Here is a 6,000-nt window from a genome sequence, read left to right on the forward strand (position 1 = left end):
GCAGCTCGATGACACCTTCGGCCGAGATAGCGTCTCCAGTGAATCCTATGAGGGGGGTGGATGTTTTGTGCAACAATTGTCGGGAAAAGCCCATCTTTTGGAAGGCCTCGTAATACAAAATATCAGCTGAGCTTCCACTATCCACAAGAACACGCCTTACATCATAGTCCGCCATAGTGAGAGAGATCACCATGGCGTCATCGTGGGGAGTCTGAACCCCCTTTACATCTTCATCACAAAAAGTGATTACATTTCCGACCCGCTGCCTCTTCGCGACGGCCACTCCTGATACTTCCGCCGAGCCCCCTGCGTTCCTCACGGGCCGAGAGCAGCCCCCAGTGATGGTGTGGATCACTCCCGCAACGGGTCGATTCTGCTCCCGAGGCTCCTGAGGGGCCGGGTCGGCTGGACGCGGGTCTGCGGGGGGACGTCGGTCGTTTACATATCGACCGAGACGCCCTCGGCGAATGAGAGCCTCGATCTCGTCCCGAAGCTGGAAGCAGTCTTCGGTATCGTGGCCGTGGTCTCGGTGGTACTCACAGTACGCCCGAGAAGGCTTCCTCCCAGGGATCTTCTTCATCTGCCTCGGGACCGGGAGGTCCTCCCGCCCCTTGACCTCCATGAGGATCTGGGCCCGGGGGGCCAGGAGTGGGGTGTACCGGTTGAAGCGTCGGTGCGGAGAACGAGGGCGTGTGGCGCCGTGGTTCCTTGCTGGTGACGGGCTTCTGCGCCGGCGTTGAGGCGTCGGGCTCCTCCTCTGGGGTGCCTCTTTTCGCCTTTTCTTTCCGGGCTTTAGAGGGGCCTCGGCGGCCTCCTTGTTCCGGTGGGAGGCTGCCTCCTCGGCGTCTGCATACTGGTTTGCCCGAGACAACAGCTCCGGGAAGCTCCGCGGCAGGCGTTTGTCCAGGGAGAAGGTGAGTCTGCCCTTCCGGAAGCCTCGCTTCAGGGCTGAGAGAGCCACCTCCTGGCTCAAATTCCGGACCTCCAGTGTTGCCTTGTTGAAGCGGGTGAGATAATCCCGCAGGCTCTCTCCCTCGTTCTGCCGGACATCGAAGAGGGAGTCGGAGACCAGTCTTCGCCGGCTACTGACGGCGAAATGGCTGATGAAGAGACGGGTGAACTGGTGGAAGGACTGGATGGAATTAGCCTCCAGGCCGGCGAACCACGCCCTTGCCGGGCCGCGGAGGGTCGCCGGGAAGGCCTTGCAGAGGAGAGGATCCGATGCTCCATGGAGGAGCATAAGAGTCCTGAAACTCTCCACGTGGTCCCGTGGGTCCGCCGCCCCGTCGTAGGGTTCGATCGCCGGCATTTTGAACCCCGGCGGGTTTAGGGTTCGCAGGATCCTTGAGGCAAGCGCCGGCTGGGAGGAGATTTCCAAGTCGGCGAAGGGATCTTTGGAGTGGCCCTTCAGGACCTGGAGCTGTCTGTGGAGATCGTCCACCCGCCGGTCCAGGGAGCGCGACCGGTGGGTGGGAGACAAGGAGCGGCGCGAGGGGGACCGACCGGAGTGCGGGCCCCTCAAGGACTGGGGTGTCTGAGAACGCGCCCGGGTCCGCCTCTCGTACCCCGCGCAGCTCCGATGAGAAGGTCCTGGCAGAATGGACCGCACTCGAGAATCCTCCCCGCGCCGGCGCTCCTCTCCATGGGAGAGGAAGGAGCGCGGGTTGTGAGGAAGAGGCGAGTGCTCGGGGAGCAGCGGCTCCTGAGCCCGCTGCGGCACCCGAGAGATCACACCCTGCAGATTCTGCACTGCCTCCGCGAGGGTGCGAACCTGCTGGGCTAGCTGGTCGAACTGAGCAGGTTCGACCGTCTGAATGGGAGGAGAAGCGGTGGAATGCTGCTGAGAGTGTGTTGGGGACGCAGCAGCCTCCCGGCCAGAGGCGCGAGAGGCTCCGCGACCGGAAGCATTGGAAGCTCCGCGACCACCTCGCCGTGCCATTACGATCGTTCTGAGATTCGACCCTTCCTCTAGCGCCAACTGTTGCTGGTGGTCCAAACCGAGAACGATTGACACGACGGTGTGAACGGGGTTCCGCCTGAGTTGTCTTGGTTGGTGCTGGTTGCGCTCCACCTTCCGCCAAGGAACCTGCAAACAAGCCTTGCACCACCACCAGGGTGGTGATGGCCCTCCGACGGTCAAGTCAGAGGAGATTGGAGGAGGAGAGATGATAATCACAAGTGGGAGAGAGTGCTCTGGGAGGTATTGCTTACCCCCCCCCTTCTCCCCCCAGCCGCATATATACCTGGCTGGGAGGTCTCTCAGGGGGGTTTGTCGTCGTGGGGCACGATAGAATGGCCACTGACATGGCCGTTACGGGGCGTCGTGGAGCAGCGCTGGGTACGGTCATGGCAGGGCGTAGTGGAGCTCCGCTTTGTACGGTTGATACAGGAGATCGTGGGCAGCATCGGGTACAGCCGTTGCAGGGAGTAGTGGAGCAGGAGGCCGCGGCGTGCCTCTGGAGAATAGCCTGTCGTTATCAAAAGATCTCCGACTCGGGGTCGGAATGCTGGATCATAGGGCAGCCGACCCGGGGTCGGGCTGCGAAGCCGAGGAGGTCCGACTCGGGGTCAGAGTGCTGGATCATAGGGCAGCCGACCCGGGGTCGGGCTGCGGAGCCGAGGAGGTCCGACTCGGAGTCGGAGTGCTGGATCATAGGGCAGCCGACCCGGGGTCGGGCTGCGGAGCCGAGGAGGTCCGACTCGGGGTCGGAGTGCTGGATCATAGGGCAGCTGTAGCTTTCCTGGATACGCGTGCCGATCACGTGGGGCATGGCGGCTCAATTGCCCCATAACAGGCCCTATTCATTCTGTTGGGCCGCATCCATCGTGGGCCGAGTTCGGGCCCTGTTCATCCTGTTGGGTTGTGTCTATTATAGATCGTATACCTTTTGAGCCATATTCGGCCCTGTTCACTCTGTTGGAGCCGTGTCTATTGTGGGTCGTATTCATTTTGGGCTCTTTTCATCCATTATGAGCGTGATTCTCTAATGATTATTGTGAGTAGAAAAAATGTATAGGTCTCATCGAGCTCCATCTCTTTTATTTTTACTTCTTTACTAAAAATAGTTATTTTATACATTACGAGCACGGATACATCCAATAAAATTAGAAAACAACAAATCTCGGAGTGCTTTAGGCAACTACACCTCCCCAACCCACAGGGTGCCCCTAGAGTAGCAGGCTACATAAGAAGCCACCTAGTCCGCTGCCTGTTGGCCTCTCTGAATACATGGTTAGCTTGAAAGGCCACCCTGTCACTCATTATTGCCCAAATATCTCGAAGCAGAGGGTGTCCCTCTCCACCGCCACTCGAGCCACCTTGGATCCAGCTGATCACGGTGGTCTAGTCGCCTTCCAATATAATTGAGCTGGCCTATAGCTCTCGCAATGCATGGCTTAGGCCAGCCCAAGTCGCCTGCAACTTTACTCCAGAGAACTGAGGTATCGAAGATCTGGCATGCACCAGTAGCCACTACCCTAAAGTTCGGGCCCCTAATGACAAATTCAGCACCTCCTCTCCTGCCGCATCCAGCACAAAACCATCAAAGTTGACCTTAAAGAAGCTCATGGGTGGGGGCTCCTAGGTGAAAAACACCGTGTGAGGTGCTACCTCAGTAGAGTGGGGGCCCCAGGTGCCCCGAGCTCTTAAAGGCTCATGTGTTAAGCCTGCATGAATGATCTCTGCTGCCTATACCCGGGTGCACTCCACGACGAATATCGGGGATGGACTGCTCTCGCCAAAAGTTGGATTCTTAATCCTTATCTAATAAGGAGTCCTATTGCAATTTGGATTCTTCATCCTTATCTAATAAGGAGTCCTATTGCAATTAGGATTCTACATCCATTAAGATTCCCAAGTCCTAATCTAATTAGAACTCTAGGAGCCCTACTCCAAGTAGGACTCTTATAATTTGCAGTCCTAATCTAATTAGGACTCTAGGAGTCCTACTGCAAATAGGACTCTTAAACCTTATCTAATAAGGTCAAGCCCAATTTAATTAAGTCAAATTGATTCAATCAAATTACAATCCAATTGCAATTATTCCTTCTTCAACTCACTAACTCTTAGTGGGTTAAACCAATTATCAATCAAATTGATAATCATGATTTATTGTGATTCCAAATCACAATCTAACCATTAGATCGATCAAAACCTCTAATGTGTGTGATCCCATAGTTTTTATTCTGTCTGGTAGTGAGATATATTGTTATCCCTATCACAATATCATTGAAAACTCCTTTCAATGGGTTGGAACAATTCCAACTCATCTCAACAAGGATCATTGACCATCAAGATAATTTCTGTGAGTCTCACCATCCACCAGTGACACCTAGCAGCATATAGTGGTAATCCAGCAGAATGAAATAGATAAACTTCTAGGTACAACTATTGTATGATATAGTCCTTCTATCGTAGATCCCTACGAGACGGATGTCATGGATAATCTGTCAAACCCCATTGTTTGTCATATGTTAAGATTTTTTCGACTTTAGTTCGAGAGTGGAAAACTCTTTTTCCACTGTACATACTGCCCTGGCCGAGATCTTACGAACTCAATCTCATAAATCACATAGGACTACTCTTTATCTATCAAGATCGATAGATTTTATATAGGTGCATACCCTACTCCTACAGTGAACCTACTGCAGCCAATCTGCACTACAAGAACCCATATGGCTAGAGACCATGTATATGTGCAGTCAAACTACAGCAACCTCATTGTGAATAGCTGAGGCACCACAGGTCGAAAGATCAGTCATACCATTGCAACATCAAGTAAGTCACTGACGAGTGGATAGACATCCAAGTGACTTCTTGCTTTGGTCACGCTCGGTACTCTTGTTCTCTAACAAGCACCTGCACTATCACTTCAGTGTCCCTACACTGTGGACTCGAGACTCGTCCATCCAAAAGAAAAGCAATCTGTGCACTAATCTCATCAGATCAATCACCGTCCTCGTGATGATTCATCGATCAGAAGCATTTAGGAATTAATTATCAATGACACATGGTTCAAATTCTCAACTCTTGAGAATATCTATCATCATCTTATTAATTTCTTAGACGATTCATGGACACATACACAACATGAATGAAAAAGATGCCCAATATTATTAAATAATAACAAACTCAAGTACAAAATTATGTTTCAGAATAAATAATGTATCAGGCAGATTGGCTTTTAGGGCATACATCTAATAATGTTGATCTGCAGGTCGACTCCAACATGCTGGAGATGAGTGGCACGCTTGGCACAGACTAGGTGTGGACCTTAAGGTGGACCGCCGGACCAAGCGTCGACCTTTAAGTCGGTCCCTGATGTGCCACAAGCAAAAAACAGAGGGATGGTGTTTCAAGTTTCCTCTAGGTTCCATCTAGAGGTCGACCCCTAGACCAGAGGTCGACCTCTCTGTACTTGCAGGTTGTAACGGCTAGTTTTCCAACGAGAATGAAGTGCATTAAATGAGCTCAACCTTTCTCCAACTGTCTTCAACAGCTAGTAATCACTTTTCAGCAGCTTCTCTTCATAAATAGGCCTCCAAAAGATGAAAAATAAGAGAAAAACTCAAGAAGAATTAGCGAAAAGAGCATTCAAAGCAAGAAAAGCATTCATTGGGTGAGAAGCATTCAATCCAACTTCACCAACCACTTCAAGAGCATTCATTAAGCATTTCCAGTTGGAGTGGACATTAAGAGATTTCTTCCATCATTTCAAAAGGGCTTTTAATTGATTTATTTCTTCTCACTAAGGAGCTTTAATTGTAGACATTGTATATTAATCATTGTTATGTTGTATTTCATTGTCTTCGTGGGACAAGATTCAGTTGAGTTGAAACTTAGAGAGGTTGATCCGTACCTTGAAATGGAGTGTGTGTAAGGCTTGCTCGTATCCAGAAAATAAGTGACTAGCTTGGAGAGCTAGGGTGTTTGGCCGGTGGTATCTGACATTGTAATCGTTTGTGAAGTTTTCAAGTAGGGGACTTGGAGAGTGGATGTAG

The sequence above is a fragment of the Phoenix dactylifera genome, chromosome 3 (genome assembly GCF_051530095.1).
Source record: "Phoenix dactylifera cultivar Ajwa chromosome 3, Ajwa_hap1_PhDact_Kaust_v1.1, whole genome shotgun sequence".
Taxonomy (NCBI): Eukaryota; Viridiplantae; Streptophyta; class Magnoliopsida; order Arecales; family Arecaceae; genus Phoenix; species Phoenix dactylifera.